Source organism: Pogona vitticeps, chromosome 5 (genome assembly GCF_051106095.1).
Source record: "Pogona vitticeps strain Pit_001003342236 chromosome 5, PviZW2.1, whole genome shotgun sequence".
NCBI lineage: Eukaryota > Metazoa > Chordata > Lepidosauria > Squamata > Agamidae > Pogona > Pogona vitticeps.
In genome coordinates, this window is record NC_135787.1 from 1,411,847 (window position 1) to 1,431,866 (window position 20,020).

Consider the following 20,020-nt stretch of genomic DNA (forward strand, 5'->3'; position numbering starts at 1 on the left):
CCAAGGTAGGACAGCCTCGGTTTTATCCTTGTTGCTTCCAAGGAGAGCTCAGGATGGATTTGATCCAGGAACCGCTTGATCATCTGTCTGGTGGTCCATGATATCTGCAAAATTCTCTTCCAGCCTCTTTAAGGTGCCGTTAACATTATTGTTTATGTCTGTGTTTTTCTTTTTGTTTTGTTTTTATTTGGATAGGTCTTTTTTCTTTCTTTTTGGTAATAGCTCGTATTGAAACGTCCATCATTCCGCCCTGTCCAGTGGTATGGGAGTATCCAAGGCAGTCTCTCCTCATCATTCTCCCAGCAGAGCAAGGGCAGGCGGTCAGCAGAGAGAGCCTAGGGAACCGGGGGCGAGGGCCACAATGCAAGCGAGCGGCGAAACCAGAAGGCAGGGCTGGAGAGCAAGGCCGGAGTTGGAACTGAACATCAAGACCCAAAAACAGGAGAAGGGCCTTCTGCCTGAGAGAGGTCTAGTTGGAAAAAGGATGTACATGATACACTTTCCTCTTACCCGAGAAAGACCTTGGGAGATTCTTTATAGGCACCTCGCAACTGTAATGGTTAGCTCCTTTTTGGCAGGCAGGTTGCGCCTTCAGATCGGGGTCTCTCTCTCTCTCTCTTTCTCCCCCCCCTCTCTCTGTGTGTGTTGTAACCATATGCTGAGGATACCTGTGACAAGCCCCTTTTGTTCCTCCTCTCTCAGCACATGCAAGGTCCTCATGCTCTCCCCCTGGAAAATCCAGTCATGCTTCCCAGCTGGTGGGACTGCCCGTTGAAGTTAGGTCGGCATGCTTCTCTTGCTTGCTGGGTGCCCCATCCTTCCTCTGTGTCCCTGAAGCCCATCTCTCTTTCCGTCTGCCTGATTCCTGGGCTGGAACGGTCTCTGCTTGATGGTTGTCTGGAATCCTGGCCTTGGTTTGTCCACCTGCAGTTTCATGGTGCGAACACTGTGGGGCTCGTTTCAGGTTTTGTTCCCGGGACTGGCTCTAGCCAGTGGCTCTGTCACCGAGTACCACCGGCATCATGCGTCTGACACTAGATATTCCAGGCTCTTCGCACCTATGACGGAGCACCCCTGGCAGGGCAGCTGCTAGGACAAATTACAACGGAAGCACGCTTCGGCTTAGGCTTCCGTTCCATCAATCCCTCTCTCCCGAGAACAGGCATGATTAATATTTAAGCCTCTGTGGGTTGATTAATATGGTGCTTTTCATCGGCTGGTGTCCAGCCTTGAGGGCAAGCATCTATTCTGGCACCTCTGCTTGACCAAAGCTCTCAGGAGATGCCACGGGAACGTCACAGGCCTCACCACAGGAGCTGGAAGGTCTGAGGTGGAAATCTGTCCGCAGATATCAGGGTACCTTGTGGAGCTGCAGGAGATGGGGGTGAACTGCCCAGAGCACACATTTATGAATGTTTTAACAACAAACCACGAATCGGTTTGTTGATTTATCAGTACTTGGCTGTCTAGAAGAAAAAGCTGAGCCTCTCACTCCCACAGCCTGCTCCTTCCCCGCTCCCGTATCCCTACCTTGTACTGCTGACTTCTCCTCCTCCTCCACTGCCTAGGTGTCCGAGGAACAGCTGATCCATAGGGGCATAGGCAGACAGGGAAGCCACTGTTCCAAAGCGACCAAAAAAACCTAAAGAAACACAAAAACCTCAGATAAATATTTGTCGCTTTGTATTTGTCAGGGTCTCTGGAATTGATGAATATGTGATGAATCAGCGGTTTCCCACAAATATCACAATTTATTTTTATATTCATCCCTAAGTCTACAGGAAAACTTCCCAGGCTGAGTGTCAATCCAAAGTCTTGGCAGGCCTTGCTGAATCGATTTATGAGTTGTTGGAGGTCTTCAGCAGAGTGGGCAACAATGGCTGCATCGTCTGCAAAGAGGAAGTCCCTCATGCATTTCAGTTGGACTTTGGTCTTCGCTCTCAATCTAGAGAGACTAAAGAGCTTTCCATCTGATCTAGTCCGGAGATAGACACCTTCTGTTGCAGTTCCAAAGGCCTGCTTCAGCATGACAGCAAAAAAGATCCCAAACAGGGTCGACATGAGGACACAGCCCTGTTTCACTCCACTTTGGATTTCAAAGGGATCTGATGTTGAGCCATCAAAAACTACGGTGCCTTTCATTCCCTCATGAAAGGACTTGATGATGTTAAGGAGTCGAGGTGGACATCCAATCTTGGGAAGGATTTTAAAAAGGCCATTCCCTGCTAACCAAGTCAAAGGCCTTTGTGAGATCTATGAAGGCCACTAAGAGTGGCTGTTGTTGGTCCCTAAATTTCTCTTGCAACTGTCTGAGGGAGAATACCATGTCAGTGGTGGACCACATTATTTTTAAATAAATAATAAATAAATATTTATTAATGCACTTTTAAAAATTGTTTTTTCACTCCCTTGGCCTTTCTGTTGAGCCGAGGCAGTGTATAATTTGCCAATATCCTAAAGTAGCTCTTTTCTTGGCCACCTCCCGATAGGAGCCATTGACAGGAAGCCTGGCATTTGGTTCGGTTCCAGCGATCACACATGCTGGAAATGAACCGAAACTGAGAGAGAGAGATCTTATCAGCACCCAAAAAAGGAGAAGCCCCTGGCAGGGGCCAGGAAGGTACGGGTAGCATTGCTCTGGGAGTGGCTGGCTAGCTCGAGCAAAGATGTCATCCGACGGCCATCCTGAGGAGTCAACCAGCCCATCCGTGAGGTGGGCCCAACAGTGGCTATATACCTGTGTTGTCAGCCCCATGCTGTCTTTATGGAAGTGGATGCTCCAACACTGGAGGCCTTCAAGAGAAAATTGGACCACCGTCTGTCAGATCTGCTTGGATTCGGGTTCCTGCATTAAGCCAGGGGTTTGGACTTGATGGCCTCGGAGGCCCCTCCTGACTCCATGATTCTAGGGGTCTTAAGTTGCTTGATTTTTCAAACAGGAAATGTGATTCTTACAAGGAGAGGCTTAACGATTGACTCAGAAGAAAGAGTTCTGATTTTAATAAAGGTAAAATAATACTCTTATCAACTTGAACTTAAAACACAGGCAGCAGACAATTTGTAATCTGCTGCAGTCTTTTTTTGAAACCAGTGTTTCCATGGGGACCACAGAGGGGAGCGAACGGCTTGCCCTGCGCGGCGGCTGCCCACGGGCCACTGTTTGCTGGCCCCCTGCTTGGAAATGTCCAAGTGCATCATGATGATTGTTCCTCATCTTGTCTACGAGTCCCTTGATTCAATGTACAGCCCAGACTAAGGGCCCAGGCTTAGGCCTGAATTGTTGTGCATCGAGGCAGAGTCCAGTTCAAACTGAAATTTGGAAATCTATATTGAAATTCAGAAAGCCTAATCTGCACACCTCCTGTTTGTTGTGTTAGAAAATTTAAATGGCTGTTGCTTTTTTTGTCTGCATTTCAAAGAAGATGCATGACACTTGGAAATGTGGGAGCCACCTCACAGCAGTTCGTTCCTACTGTATTGTGCCAGAAATTATATGTATAGTGACAGAGTTCTGACTCCTGTCCTCTGAAGATGCCGGCCACAGAGACTGGCGAAACATTAGGAAGAAAAACCTTAGGAACATGGCCAAACAGACCGGAAAACCCACAACAACCATTATATGTATACAGTAATTTGACCCTCTGAATGCAAATCGTAGGTGTTTCCATTTTTGCAAACTGTCTTCATCTTGAAGCACCTTCCAACATAACTGAACTGCAGCAATCAAACATTTAGGTTTCAGCTTCTCCACTGATAAGGCCTGGCTGAAGAAACAGAAAGCCAGATGGAGAATGAACCAATTCCCCAGCCCTCTTCTGGGATTGGTACCCCCACCCCCAGTTGTCTAAAGCCACTCAGCCGAGACAGACAACAACATTTTGATCACAGGGCATTAAAAAAGCTACTTGGATTCCTAGCAAATGTTTCTCTTGGACTTTGGAGGGAGCCCAGTAATGGTCAGGTACAATAGCCACAGAGACCAACCCTTTCAATGTCTGGGGCCAAGTAAAATCAGTGACAGCTCCACCAAGAATGTTGGAATTCTATGATTAGATGAGCCAGAGAAGAACAGTTCCTGAAGGGGTGGAGGAGACCGTCCAGAGGAGCTACCGTTCTGGCGTCTGGGCTTATTGGACCGTCTCAGTTCTCTCCGAGGAAAGGAAACTCATATAGGCCACAGGAAGTGTTTCTCGTGCCCCCAAACTTCTAGTGGAAAGTTTTGCCCCGCAGAGAGGGTGCAGGTAGCCATGCCGAGATCTCCTCTGGAAGAGCGGTGGGTCCTTCCAGTGTGGGAGCTGCTAGGAGAGGTGGCTGCTTGAATTGGAAGTGGAAAAGTGATTCCCGACAGGTAGGCGTTTACAAGAAGGTGCTTCTGCTGGCTATACCTTCTTTCTGTCTCAGGACAAGCCCCCTTCCCCTTGGAATGTCAGATCCCAGAAATGGCATGACAGATCCCAGCCTTGTAAATCTACTGAAACTTGGCCATTTAGAACATACGAGGAGTCTTAAACTTGGAAAAAGACAGTGACCAACAGCAGCCATGAAGTCGGTGGCGTACATGTCTCTGGGAGCGGACAAGAGTACGACAGAGTTCAACGTTTGTCACACCATTTGATCCCTGGTTTTGCCTGAACGGCGTTCCCACTGCCGCACACGGGGCCAGACCTGACCTTTGCAGGAGACGTGTGACCCCAGGAGGTAGAAGTGACATTTGGGAGCATTAGCCCTTAAAAACCCAAACGGTGACAGTCAGTGAAAGCGCAATCATCATTTCTGAGAGTTCCGCCATGGAACATGGCCTTCTCTTTCTCTCATCACCCCGTCACATTGCAATTATTTTGTCAGTTTATCCCCAAGACCTGCAGGAAATAGGAAAGTTTGAAAAAGACACTATTTGGAGGGCGGGTGGGCTAATGCTGTCTTTACTTTCTTTCCCCATCCCTTACAAACTCTAAGTTGCCAGTCAAAGACTTTGTTGGCTTTGTGGCGAAGAGGTCAAATAGTTTGGATGGAGCTTTTCAAAACACTAATGAAAATGGACATATTTAATCATTAAGATCAGTTAAAAATAATATTTGTTTTTTCAGAGATCAAGGATTTGTCAAGCCATTGTTGTTCTAGTAAAATCCTTCCCCGTTGAATCATCCACAGCCAGAAGGCTAAAGCAGGCCATGTTGGAAGGGTGAAAAACAGAGGGGGGGGGAGAGGAGGATGGAGGGGGCTCCTTATTGATCCCAGAAATGGCAAACAGGAGAGACTGGGATTGGAAGGGCCAAATAGAGAGTTTTTCCCCAGGACTACTCATGAGGAGCCTTTATGACCCCTGAGCTCCTGTCTCTCCTACCCACAGATCTGCCGTTAGAACTGCTACCACATATGTTCCAGCATTTTATGCTCTTTAGACTTCTCTAACAGTCAGATCCAAGGCAATAAATCCAGGGGATGGGGGGAGACAACCCATTTTAACCTCCTTGGGATTAAAGGGGCAGTTTCGGATTTGGGTTGGCTTCACTCTCTCAATTTGACCACAGTGCTGCCCGCTCATACTGCTGCTTGAGGTGTGGGATACCCGAAGACCATTTGGCTTATTTGGTACAGGAGATCCTTCGGGAAATGAGCATTTCCAAGCCGGCAAACCACCAAATCACACTTGGTTCTTCAGCCCTATTTGGCAACTTGCTCGAATATATGAGGGTTTTCCAAAGGAAGATAAGGCCACCTTCCTGGCAGCTCATGAACATTTAACATGGCAGTGAACATCATACAGGGCACCTAACTTAGTTCTGAGGTAGTTATTCCATAGAATCATAGAATTGTTGTCGGGTTGGAAGGGACTTTGGAGGTCTTCTAGTCTGACCCCCCTGCCCATGACAGGAGACTTCAGACCATCCCAGACAGAGGGCTGTCCCATCTTTTCTTGAAAACCTCCAGTGATGGGACCCCCACCCCATCGGGAGGCAAGCTGTTCCACTGCTTGATGGTTTATTTCTGGCTGGGAGAGGAAGCCTCACGGGCTCCTCTGCCTTGTCCCTTCCTTTGCACAGAGGGTGTGCTGGTCCACTCACAGATCTGGATGGGCAGCCTGCTCATGCAAGACTTGCACAAATGCCCGGGGGGTCTGAAAGGTCAGGTCAGCTCGTGGTCAGTGGGAAGGGCTGGAGGAGGTGAGATGATCCCTCAGGCCAAGTCAAGATCCAAAGCCACAAATGAAGATCCAAGGGGCCAGGTTAGGGGTGGGGGAGGAATTAATTCCTATGAACTCACCCTGGTGAATTGGGGCATGCCTTTAGGTCAAAGCTGTGCTTTTCAGTAGCTTGCCATGAGAGTCAGGCGGGTGGTGGGAGACAAACAGGTGTCCTTTTGAAAATATGTGCCCAAAAATGTCTACATCTGGAGGGAAAAAATACAAGCGCAAAGAAGCATGTTTGGAAGAATTAGACAATGACCCATGAAAAGGGCATACATTCAGAGAAATGTGCCTCAACAGTTTGAGTCAATGGAGAAATCATTTGTAAGCATCCCTAGATTTAATAAACAAAATCCATTCCTTTAAACAAATGCATCCAGAACAGATAGGTTTTTGAAAAATGTACACACAGAGAGACATATGGATGTGGGCCAAATGTTGCTGAGGTTCTCATTCTGCCCCAACTAATATGACTCTGGGGCACAATGAGAACCTGCGTGACCTCCTAAAGCAGCCACCGTTTATATCCTATACATATACAGTACTGTTTATAGGTCAGTCTGTCCTCCCGACCAGGGACAGCGCTGTATCTGGCCATGATGCGGTTGAGCGTAGCAGTAAAGCTGGGATCAGGCCCACCTCCCTCCCCCTTCCCCCAGTGGTTCAGGCCCCCGAAAGCTGCCCTGGCAACCCAACATTCAAATCAGGGCCACAGAAATCTTTCTATCTCAACGTGGTTGGCCTCCTGAATGTCACCCGTATTTGCCTCCCATTTTTTTATGAAGCTGCAAAACTTTGCATTTTTATACATATTTTGCCTGATTTCTCTCCCCAACATATGCATTTACTTGTGCATTTTGACTCATGTACAGATTTTTCCTCCATTGGCTTTTGCTAGATTGTACTTATTTTCACAACTGCATGGATTTTTTTTGGCCTTCCCTTCCCTGGATTTTAAAATGTGTACATAGTTCTATGCAGTTTTGTTTCTTGAAAAAAAATCCTGTGATCCTTGCAAATTTTGCAAATTCTCCAGGAAAGCAGCTTTTTTTTTTCCTTTCTCAGAATGGATCTCAAAAAAAGCTCCTTTCACTGAGACTGTTGAACACATGGGGAACACTTTCCCACCTCAGGCTCCAGACACTTCGCTGCTTCCATTGGATTCCTCAAGCCTTTCTGGCATGTAGGCTCTGAATAGGTGCAATGGACAGCTTTGGACCATCGTTTGCCCAGGACTGAAATCGGGAAGGTAACAAAGGGACAGGTGAGCGTCGCTCTTGCTTAGTATCCTTAGGAGTAAATCGGTGAATTTCTTCTCCATCGGAAGGGATCTCCACCCCCAGCATCCCCCGTCCTGCCGCATCCCTTACTTCAGTGACGGAAGGGTCCTCCGTTCCCGCGGCGTCAGAGCCAGTCCTGACCTCTTGTAGCTCCCAATATGTTCACAGTAACATCCACAGCTTTTAAAAACCGAGCATAATGCCTGCAAAGCCTTAAACAAACAGGCGGCATGTTTATACGAGATGATATGGTAATTGTTTCTTTTGAAAAGCTGATTATTAAAAGCAGGCTCGTGCACAATCGTGGGGGTGGGCAGGGTGGGTGAAATAAAATACACATTTCAGCTTTAGCCAGACTGTTTTTGATCATCCCCCAGTACTTCGCTCAACACGTGGCAGAAATTTCACTCTCTCACTCTTTCTTATAAATCTAATTCTCAGCTTAAGGTGACAGTAATAATATGTTAAATACCGTCAGATTATTAGAAACACATTCATTGAAAATTGCCCATGTAATAGATGGTTATCTGTGACATCACGAGCCTAAATACATGCAGATGTTGCCCAGATGAGTGAGAGAGAGAAAGAGAGAGAGAAAGAATCAGAATGTAACTATATTTTGTTTTAGGGGCTTTGAGCCTCCGTGAAGTCTATTTATTTGTGCATTTTCTAGTCCTGAAATAGTGCACATACCTTGCATTCCGGGGCAATGTGTTCTTAGGCAAAGGAAAGGCATTGCAACAATCATAATAAATGTTGTTTGTCCGGCACCCACTGGCCAGAGCTGCCTCGGATGCTTGGCAAACAACGACATGGATACCCACCGAGCATCAGAATGCGCGAAGGATCAAGCAAAGCAGCCAAGCGAGAAATAAAACTCAGCATCTATTACAGAGTGGATGTTGGCTGTAGGGCGCTTTGTAGGGCCAAAATCTCGGGGGCTCTTCTAGGAGAGGTTTTAATCTTCTCCAGGCACACTGGGGGCTCCTGCAACAGTAATCACAAAATGGGGAACCATGTTCTACAAACAGAGGAAGCTGACGTAGATGCCAAGATGGATTCACAGAGCTCAGTCTTCTGGCCGGACTGATCAGCACCGTCTCCCTGACGTTTCAGAGGTAGGATTTGCACTGGGGACTTTCCACATGTTCACCATGTGCTCAGGTGCTAAGCCAGCAGTCCTGGGTTTGCTGCTTCCAGTGGGAAGTAGGGAGTGAACTCCAGAATCCATGAAGTCCCCTTGAAACAAATGGATCCCCAAATCTCAGCAAGAGCAAAGTATCTGCAAGGATCAATGCATCGTAGGGTGGGCTTGGACTTCTGCCTATTTGGCCCCAGTGAAGAAGCAGATGGATTGAAACCACCTGCCCATCCACACCAAGAGGCCAAAGGTAGCCTCTGGTGGTCTAAATTTGCTTTCAACCCTGGAGACTTTGGTGGAAATACTTAGAGGCGTCCATGAGGCTTCCAGGTCAGAGAATTTCATGGAGCTGGAAATGTCAATGTTATGAAACTCATGATCCTTGAACGCTTCCAGATCTCCCTTGAAATGTCAGCATAGGAGCCGTGAATCTGGTTGATGGTCCCACCACGCTCGCCCCATGGTGGTTCCTTATCTCAAGCAGACTCGGAGGAAGAAGGCACATGTGAAGAAAGAAATAACGTGTAGTGTTTAGACGGGATGACCAACAACTGGGCTCTTGTGAGGTGCGTCCCTGAGAAAGAAGACAACAGGAGTTGGGGGGGGAGGTGTGGCTGCATTCCACAGAGTGCATCCCCTCCCCTCCAGGTGGCCCTTCAGCTTCTTGCGTTTGGGGGCTGCCATGAATGCAGGGATTGTTCTTCACCTCTTATAATTTGCTTGGCGAGGGCCCCCTAAATTGCCCTTCCTGCAAACGAGTCAGGGAAGGATCTTCCTTCGTGTGTTCAAGATTCAGCTCTGCTACCAATTAGCAGAGGAAACTCCAAACGGCCCCGAAGATGTACCGCGAGCCCATTCGGAAAGCAAAAAAGGGAGAGCAGGAATCTGTTTGTATGCCTCTGTGTGTGTGTGTGAGTGAGTCACTCACTTGCACAGAGGGAGCTTTTATAGGCAGCCCTAATGCAAACCAAATGGCCCAGTTTTCCAGAAGTGGAATCAAACGATCAAATCTGTTTTAAAATCCAGGATCGATGGTACGGTGGTGTGGCTTGCATTGCCCAAAGCGGCAAGATGGAGTTCCTAGACCCAAGGGCTGTTGCCAGCCCTTCCCAATGGTGGGGCTGGATGACCGAAGACGCTTTTGGTGGGCTGACCGCCTGCCCTTGAGGCCGTTGGGAGGCTTGTTGCGAGAACAGAACACGGGGAGCCTGCCCACCACTTTGTGATGAGGTGTGAAGACGGTTCAGCCAACATGCTCACATCTGCAGGCACTTCCTTTTGACCATCTGTGGTCTCAGGACAAAGCGCTGGCCCTGACCTCCAAACCCGGGACTCCTGTCCCCAAATGTCACCAGTGGTGAAACTCGAGGCAAATTTCAACGGCCAGGTTTGCACTGGTAGGGAATTGGGTGTGTGTGTGTGTTAAGATCAGGGGGATCCGTTGAGCAACAAGTTATGCAATCGCTGAAGGTGATTTTAAATAGGGTGTTAAGAAGCACCGAGAGTGGCCCCTTTCACCGGGCTTGGAGGAACACTTTGTCCGTGGTCTGCTTGCTTATTTTTACATTTTGAACAGCAAAAAAACAAAAACCCTCCCGTTTGCTCTCAGGAAGCAAACAGCATCTGCAGGAACTCATCTGAGATGAGTGAGGAGGAAAGGAAGTCCACACACCCACCCCCCGAGGAGGAACATTTCTGCCGAAGGGACCCTCACAGCCTCCCGGGGTCCCTGGGCAGAAACAGTCACAGCCTCTCCCTCTGCCATGGCTGGCCCCACCCAGAGGCAAAGCGAGGAGGTCTTCGTCTCAGATGGAAGATGAGGAGAGATGCCCGCGAGGGATTGTGTGGGCCCTGTGGGCCCCCAGGAGGGTCCCCTCTCCAGGCTTGCCACCTTTAACCGCTACGGAGGAAGCTTCCCCTTCTTTTCCTCAGTTGGGACGATTCCTCCAGCCCGCAGAGGACGGGAGGGTGCTATTGTGTTCTTGTTGATCTAAGGCTTGTGAAAGTTACTTTTATTTACTGCTTAAGAAGGAGTTTGGCAGTCTGAAACAGGACCACAGGAGGGTGACCAGAACTTAAAAGAACCAGGAAACCTGGAGGGGGGAAATGGCATGGGGATGTGATGGCCACTTTCAGGCACCTGCAGCATGGTGACCTTTAGGGACCGGTCTCTATTCCACTTTTCTCTGATTACCATTGGTTACAACCTCCCAGAATCCCCCAGCTGGCCGGCCAGCAGGTCTAGTGGCCAGTGGCTTCTGGGAGGCATTGCCCCCAAAGGTAACTTTCCCAGCTCCTCGGGTCTTTAACCATTTCCTCAGGATCCCATGGCTGCAGAGGCACCTCTCCTGCGTGCACGCCAGTGAGAGAAGCGGGATGCCAGCCTTGTGGCACTGCGGGGGCTCCTTTTTTGTTCCATGGGGTGCAGCCTGTTCGGCTGCTCGATCCCAAGGTCATCGATCATCAGGGGCCTCGGGAGCAGCTCTCCTGCCGGGATCAGCACAGCTGCTCTCTTTCTGAACTTCAGGAGGAAGGAAAGCAGGCAAGGCAAAAAGTCATCCCACCCCATCCTATCCCAGTTGCCAGCAGCCTTCATCTGTTTTCAACTATCCCGAGGTCCTCCGGAGAGTGTTGTGTGCGGCTGCTTGGGATACCGCATCCCCTCCTTCCGCCCCCGCTCGCTGGCTGCCTTGTGTGAGTTCACTTTAGGATCACACAATGTAACAGACACAGTTACACGTCCTCAGTCCAAGTCTGTTGATTGTTTGGAAGCACAAGTGGTTGTTAAAGCAAGGCTGGCCCGTCTCCTGAACTTGCTTGTGGGTCGTGACCTCTCAGGGGACATTTGGGCAGCCATCCTGTGAACTACAAGTAGTTTGTGCAGGCTCTCAAAGAGCCACCATGTTGCACCAGGTCCAGCAGGTGGTTTTGCTTTGTAGATCCAGGATGGCAGAAGGCTGAAGACCAAGGCGAAGGCAGAAGAGCAAGACGAAGGCTGAAGACCAAGACAAAGGTTGAAGACTGAGACAAAGGCTGAAGACTGAGATGAAGGCAGAAGAGCAAGATGAAGGCAGAAGACTGAGATGAAGGCTGAAGACTGAGACGAAGGCTGAAGACCGAGACGAAGGCTGAAGACCGAGGAGAAGGCAGAAGAGCAAGACGAAGGCTGAAGACTGAGATGAAGGCTGAAGACTGAGACAAAGGCAGAAGACCGAGATGAAGGCAGAAGACCAAGGAGAAGGCAGAAGAGCAAGACGAAGACTGAAGACCGAGATGAAGGCAGAAGGCAGCCACTAAGGAAGGAGACTCAGAACAAGAATTAGTCAGGATGGAAGCCAAGATCAGATTCAAGGCAGGAGATCAAGACAAAGGTCAGGATGAAGACGGAGAAGCCAATCAAAATCAAGACTAAGGGAAGATACTGTACAAAGCTTCAGCTGTGGGGAACAAAGAAGTATGTTTCTTGAATATACATAAGTAATTCGGAGTACATGTTTCATACACTGCAGTATCCACTCAAACGAGGAGGACAAAACCAAGTCCGATACTGACTGGGCAAGATGAGTTCCCAGAAATTGCCTAGCCCAAGACACGTCTAAAAAAAAGAAAATAACACAACACAGCATTGTGGTAGTCACCTACGGCTGCCAACAGAGACAACCCCAATCTATCATCTACAATCTATAGCCCTTTCTGGACAATGGCACTTCTCTCTCCCATGCTCTCAGGGCTTGGCCTGTACTCACTTACAGACAGCTTCACACACCATACAACACAACACAATGCCCCCATGTTGAACAATGATTGACAAAACAACAGAGCCCAGGACACAGATATGGGGACACGAATAAGACCCTGCTAAAATCCAGATGCCACGTCTATTCTGGTAGTACCATTATGATACTGACAAAGTCACTCACAAGATCAGGGGCTCATGTAGATCTTGATCTGCTAATGCGATCTACATCATCCTATAGGAGAATCTCTGAGCAAGAGGACTAAAATGGGACATCAGAAATGGCCACGGACAAAAGCCAATTTCAGAACACTCTGGCCTCTCAGGGTAGGCAAGAACAAAACAAAAAGTAAAAAAAAAAAAATATAAAGATGACAAAAATGTGGTGGCACCTCGAAGACTAGCTCCTATATTTTAACGAAAGCTTTTGTGGAAAAGTCCACTTCTTCAGCCTCTCAGGATGCTTAGTGACAGATCTCAAAGCAAGCTGTGGAGAAAAGGAAAGTCCAAAGGAAGATTTAAAATGGAGTGGACTATATTCACAAATTTCAGTGTATGCTGGAAGGTTTAAATAAGGATCAGGGACTCTTAGCACAATATATAGATCAATGGTCCAGGTTTTTCCAAATTCATTGGTATAGTTGTAACTCAAATGTTCTTTTCCTTGGCATATCTCTGTCTTAGCACAAGTACCTAGCTGCTGATAAAGGGACGTTTGTATAATTGTTACTGGTACCACTGCCCTCTTAAAAGCTCACCACTACCTATGTAATGGTCATCATCCTTGTCCCATTTCACGTGGTCCCTACCCCTCTGCCATGTAGTCTGCATCTATAAATGGGTGGCCTAAAAATTAGCATCCATGTGTCGGAGGAAATAGACTGTAACCCACAAAGGCTCACATTGAAGTAAATCAATTAGTCCTTAAGGCGCTACAACTCTTTTGTTTCTGATCTAGGCACCGAAACAGATGAGCATGGCTACTTTGCTTGTAAACTGGAAGTGGAAGGCTCTGTTCCCTTCGGTTGAGGTTTGGCGACCAAGCATCGCCTCCGACTCCAGGGGGCCTCCGTCAAACAGAACTTTGGACAGATGACCGTGGCTGGTGGAGGCAAAGGACGGAAGACCCTTTCGGTCTTCTTCAGACATCGGAGTCTCCGGTTGCTCTTGGTCATCCAAGTGCTGCGTGCTGGGCAGTAGCTGAGCTTAGGCAACACCCAGGCCTGTACAGCACATCTCCATGCCAACCAGTGGACTGTCCAACCACGGCTGTCACGCAGCACTCGTCCTGTTTCCCTTGGCTGCTCCGAGCAAGGCAAGGTCCACTTGCCCTCAAGTCATGAGTAGGAAATTTGGAAAAGACCTATGAGGTCATCTTGACTTTACCCGCCCTTGGCCAAGGCAGACTCGTTCCTCGCCCCCGGGGTCCAGTCTGACATAGATTAACGAACGGGGTTTCCACCTCTGCCTCTGGGACTCTCTTCTAGCTGGCTTACCGTGGGGATGGCTCATTTTTTCCATTGCTCACTTTGATCTCATATTTGCTATTTATAATATTGGCGTCCTATCTTCTACTGCTTCCTAAATCTTTCCCACATTTCTTAGCCTTCGACAGTTCTTCACATTTGTTCCTCAACTGGCCTGTGCCCTGGGAATTCCCTTGGCCTGGAGGAGTTTCCTTGTGAACCATGAGGCAGCCTTTCATGCTGTGGATGAGACGAATGTTTTCCATCCTACGAATGTGGAGGACAAGCCCACCATTGCACCAAACGGGAGTTGGGACCAATGGTTTTTTTTTTTTTTGGTTTTTTTTTTTGAGTGAGTCTTGGAAGGATGATTTCATGCACACTACAGAGAAGGACTTTCTGTGTAGGAATGACTTTAAAGACCTGGTGTGGACTGCAAGTAATGAGGGTTGATCCAAGGGGAACTCTATTTGCAGCATTCATAGAACACCTTTCGACAAAGCCTCTAGAAGGTTTACACTACGAGTTTACAATACTTGGAAAATCCCTACTTATTGGTGATTTCCCATGTCTCACCATGACAAGGCTTTCTGCCATGACTTCCCTGGGCACCAGTGAGATTTCTTAGCTTTTTGTGAAAGCAAGGCACACACACACACTCCTTACACACCTATATCTCCAGACTGGGCAAAACAGATCATGCTTGGACCCACCGAACCCTTTTAGCCAGAGGATCAGGGTTGGGTGTTCTTCCATGACTGAGGGACCATGTGGTCTCCCTCCAAATCTCTACAGAAAGAGAGAGAGGAGGAGGAGGAGGAGAGATAGTGAGGTTAAGTAGAGTGTGTGCTGCTTTTTGCTATGTGCCAGCAGGTTCCTTCGACTTATTGCAACCCTCTGAATCAGTGATTTCAAAACAGAATAATATAGATAAGACTGTCATCAACTGCCCCAGCTCAAGCCTTCCAAATGCAAGACCGTGGCTTCCTTTGTTGAGTCAGTCCATCTTAGAGTCCATCTTCCTCTTGTGTTAAACTTCCAGCGAATTTGATCTCTGGTGAGTGAGGATGAAAACAGAACATGTCAGTAAAGAGTGTGTGATTTGCTGAAACAAGTCCTTGATAAAATATTGATCTATGAACTGAGGGTCTGAAAAATCCCCTTATGCCTAAACAGATAAAAAATAGCAAACTTTTTTTTAAAAAAATGAATAAATAGAGACCACTACTTACAATAATACCATCTTACGTCTTTGTTTTTCACAGTTCCTTCAGCATCCCTCCAAAGAGTGCAAACTTTCCATAGGAACGCCTACAAAGTGGAGCACCCGATCAAGTGAGAGCTGAGAGTTTGGAAAAGTTACTGTTTTCACTCTGAAAGTCTCAAAACAGAGGTGATCATCTTGAGAAGTAATTTTTCCAAATGCAGCAAAAATCTATAGCACACCTTGAACCACCAAAAGCCAGTTGATGTAGCCCATCCACTCTGTCGCTGAAGTGAATCCTAATTAGCTGGCGGTACTGAAAGCAAGTGGTGCTGAGGTCTGGGAATTACGGGACTGACCAGCCCTGGGTGGGTTTTGCACTCATCCTGAAGAGACCGGCTTACCAGGAAAGGGTGCAGCCAGCACCCTTCAAGACAGTGAGAAGGAAGGCCTGTTCGCATAGGACACAGACTAACACAGCAGAATTCACTACCAACCAGGTGTGGCCATTGTTACGAAGTTGAAGACTTTTAGAAGAGGTTTGGACAAATTCACAGAGTTTTAGAATTGGAAGGGACCCTGAAGGGTCAAACTCCCTGGTGAAGTAGGAAGAGAATCCAGAACTAGAGGGTTCTTGACAGGTGGCCCAGAGTGCATCTCACCTCACTTGTCGGTGGAGGGTTACACAGCGGCTCACCTCCATGCCTTGTTGAAGCCCATCCCACATCATCTGAGATGTCAAGGCGCCCAAGAAGCTCAGAAGCAGCCTTTGGGGACCACTCAGAGAGCACTTGTCAAGGGGTGGGGTGGGGTGGCAGGGGATCCAGGTGACGCCTGCCTGCAAGACCTCGCACGGGCGCAAAAGGGTCTCTGGAGTACAACTTGCATCCAATTCAACACAAGCAAAAAAAAAAAAAAAAGGAAGGGGTGACTGGGAGAAGCCTCTCTCTCTCTCTCTCTCTCTTTAAACCCTGAAGTATTTACCATTCACTGAAAGTATGGCATCCTTTGCAAAGTTATGTGATATTCTTTCAGTAAACAAACACTCTCCACGTCTAGTACAGATTCTGAAAAGATGTGCCTCTAAATCCCCTTTGTAACAGACACCTACCCTAGAGTTTCTTGATGATCTTTTTCCGGTCCTGTGGAAAATATTGCAATAAAGAGATTTAGAGTAGAGCATTTTAACATCCATTTTGATTCACTTAAGTTCTCTTTGTTGTAAACCCAGCTGGCTTAGAATGCTCCAGTGAAGCAGAAAAAAATATACATTTTAAAAAGTAAAGGCTTCCCATCTACAGCCAGAGAAATGGGGGTGGGGTGGGGGGAATTCCTCCGGGACGTATTGGCGCTATCTTTGGAAAACATTGGATCATTGGATGAAGGAAGGGATAAAAATCTTCCGAAGGAGTAAATAAAAACAGTGGATGCATGTGCCCCTAATGAAGACCACGACCCGTATCTGCCCATGTGGTTTTATTTTACTGCATGTGTCCCACACCAGAATGTTCAGCTGGGGGACAAGAGGGACGCCCTGAAAGAGTAGGTATCTTGTTTATAAAGGATGCAGTTTGGGTCTCAGAGGGAAAATGAAATTTGGGAGAATTTCTCTAGTACCTTCTCCCAATTCATGTCTGCTTGCAAACCTTTCTGTGCATGCTTCGGGAGATGAGCAGAATCTTGCACAGTGGTCCCTTCTGATGGGCTAAGAGGTCCAAAATGGCTGTTCCGATGAGGATGAGGATGGTAGGTGAGTAAACAACAAGGATGCCCTGATCATCTGTTTGTCTGAAAAAGCATGGCACACCCCACCCAAAAAGTAAGCATTTTTAAATGCAAGGCTTAGGTCCAAACCCATAAGTTGTAGTTCATATATCTTTAGAGTGGAAGTTACATCAGAATTCAAGAGATATAGCCAAGATAGCATTTTATGGCTGAGAAAGCAGATTTCAAATGTAAGGACATGCCTAAGACCTGAAGGTCAATCACAAGATGGAGAAGGCTAATTTGAAAACTGGGGCAGGTAGGGAAGGTGACGATCACATGCAATCATCATCACTTAAGGAATCTCTGGTTCTAATCATAGGTGGCCTGCAACAGCTAGCCCACAGGCCATGCTTGCACCGTGGAAATGGGGCTCAGTGGACACCTCATACATTGGACTGGATTACATCCAGGGCGGGCCAGTACACAGACATCTGTCTGTGTTCTGGTGTAGTGTGTGGGATAGTTGAGTCTTTGTAGCTGTGGGATCAGCTTTTTGTCCTTTTCAGAAGATTGGGTGATTATGGTGATCAGGGTGTTTTTTTTGTTATGGATGTATTGTTGTGATAAGGGAGGAGATGGCACCCATGAGCACTTGCAAATGATGAACAGCATTCTGTGATGTTCAAGAGCGAGATTTCCTAGGACAATGAAGTTATTGCAACATAAACATTAGGGTGATCCCATTTGTAGCTTTGCTGGTTTGGGACAGGAAGTACGGTAAGAAATATGGAAAGGGCGCAACCAAAGCTCAGGGGTGAGACTCAACCCTGAGAAGAAGAAGAAGCTCCCAGAATATCCAGACAAAGGCACACAACAAAAATGTTGTGGCACCTTAAGGACTATTTCAACATGAGCTTTTGGGGACCAAAATCCACTGCCTAAGACACACCAGTACCAGCTCAGTTAGGGTGGCCACTCACATATCACTTTAAATAAGGAAGAAGAAGGAGAAGCCTACATTGCATAAAATGATGTATGTTAATTAATATTTGCAGATGCAAAATTTCCCAAGAAGCTGAGAATGCATCTCACCCAAAGGGGAAGAGACTGCAACCTGCCGTGTTCCTCCTGATGAATCCACGGTCCATGTGCTGCTCACGAGGACGATGGACCATGTTGAGGCTCTGGCTGTCCATCCTTCCAGTTCTTTATTTTAAAACCGAACATGGGTGGAATGGCCTTTCCAGATGAAGAAACCGTCATAAAGAGCTCTGCGTTTCAAGTCGAGGACTGGTGGGCACCTGGGGTTCAGCCATGCCACTTCCAGTGAAAGACCATCAGGTGGACCTGGTGATGTGGGGGTGGGGGCTGGACTCTGCTGGAGAACAGATCTGGGTCACCCCCTCCCTCCCTCCCTCCCTCCCTCCAGGGAGACAGGTGGACCTGGTCTTCAGTGTCATGACTCAATGGAGTTGACCTGCCCTGTTTGAGCCTCCCCTCAACCACTTGACAGCATGAGATTGTTTGTTACTCACGGGCTCAAGCTACAGGAAGCCAGATTTAGGCTGAAGATCAGGAAAAACTTCTTAACCATTAGAGCAGTAGAACAACGGAACCCATGACCTCATGGGGAGGTGGTGAGCGCTCCAGCGCTGGAAAGGCACTCAAGAGAAAGGTGGACAAGTCTTCTCCCAGCTGACCAAGGTCCCAGATCCCCCTGCAGCTCGGAAGGGCCTGATGCCCATCTCCAGAGGCCGGCGGGTAAAAGAATGGCCAAGGGAGTTCAGGTTGCAAGTTCAGGCTCGCACGCTTTGGAAATCCTCTGGGAGGCCCTTCTCTGTTTACGTTTCCTGCGGAGCACCTGATCCATTCGGCACGCCATGGCTCTTAACACGGGGAGGAGGAGGAAGAGGGACCTTCCTCACCTTGATATGTTTTGCCTTCCGACCGTTGCTGCCCCCCCTCCCCGCATCCCCATCCCAGGTGCAGCATCCAGGGGTGGGTCTGGAACACCAAGCTGCTTGTCAACCAAAGGGCCTTGATGTTTTCCAGAGGTGGCTTTTCCCCTCTGTTCCCCGACAGAAGGAATTAGTTTGTAATTTAATAAGAGCTTGTAGTTTTCGTTTACACAAAGAACGGACAATATCTTTGTCTCTCTCTCTCTCTCTCTCTCTGCTGGGGAAACTTAAAACTCCCTGTTAATTTTGTATTTCTCTTCCCCCCCCCCGTCCTTGCCCACATGGGCTGGGGAGGGGCAAAGAAAGAGCTTCTTTCATCCTGTTTACCTCCTTTTGCCTAATTACTTCATTTATTCTGTGTTTATGAAGGGATCAGTTTCGGAGATGGCCAGGGAGGGAGGAACGCGCCCGTTGATTGGAAAAAGGATCGGATGGCCCAAAATATGGAAATATGCTAATGATCCCCATGGTTCAGAAAGATACAGGCACCAGCCGTGGTGGGGAGGGGGGGTAGATTTCTGTGGTGTGGGCCGGGAATGGAGCTGAGATTAAATTAAAAAAAGAAAACGTGGCTAACAAGAGCGGATGAAATCAGCCCCCGTGAGGGAGGGCTTGTTAAGCAGTGGCATTTCTGGAATTCTGGATTAATCAACAGGCTTGCCCTAGAGGAGCGTAGCCAGAATTTCCTTACTTTACTGGGTTTGTGTTCCATGGGGAACGTCTGAGACAGGAGACCGATCAAGGAGGGCAGGGGCTCCCGCAGAAGAGCCGCCGGGACCTGTGCAAGAGAACCGCCCTTCTTCTCGGTCTGCCTTGGGCAGGAGCCCTTCCCTTCCACAGGACCTTCCCACCGTGGACTCTTTCCCGGATGTCTCCATGGGGGGGTGGCAGAGGCACCTCCAGTCCGGGCGCTGGATGGGCAGGGCCGCTTAGGTCACCTGCGCGGGGCCACTCCGACCTTTGGACATCACTGCCTCCTGAGTGCCCTCTCTCCCCCCCCCCAACACGTTCCCCATTCATTCCTTTGTGGGAAGGGAGCTCATCCTTCTCCCGTGGTCTTGATCCAGGACTCTTTTAGGCCCATTTTCCAAGTCACGCTCCAGGGTTTGGGGAGGGGATCGTTCCAGCACCTGGCACCATCCCTCCAGAGGAAGTGGCAAGTAATTGGAGCGTCCCTTGTGGTTGGGGGGGGGGCTGTTTCCATTTGTTTCTTCATTTTTTACTTTATTTATTTACCAAAAGAAGGTCTGAGGGCTTCTCTACCTTACTCTAGAGAAGAGCCCCTGCTCCCACTCTTAGGCCTCCCCCTGAAACCCCCTGGCCACCAGCCAGCCTTCTCCC

General features: G+C 48.3%; 1 long non-coding RNA gene across 1 annotated transcript; it reads left to right on the top strand.

Annotated features, from left to right (window-relative positions):
* Window positions 1–23: 23 nt before the first annotated feature.
* On the top strand, window positions 24–19,005 carry LOC140707672 (uncharacterized). The gene is made up of 3 exons (XR_012087855.2): window positions 24–133; window positions 7,253–7,451; window positions 17,777–19,005. It is a non-coding gene; the product is annotated as an uncharacterized LOC140707672 (long non-coding RNA).
* Window positions 19,006–20,020: the final 1,015 nt, after the last annotated feature.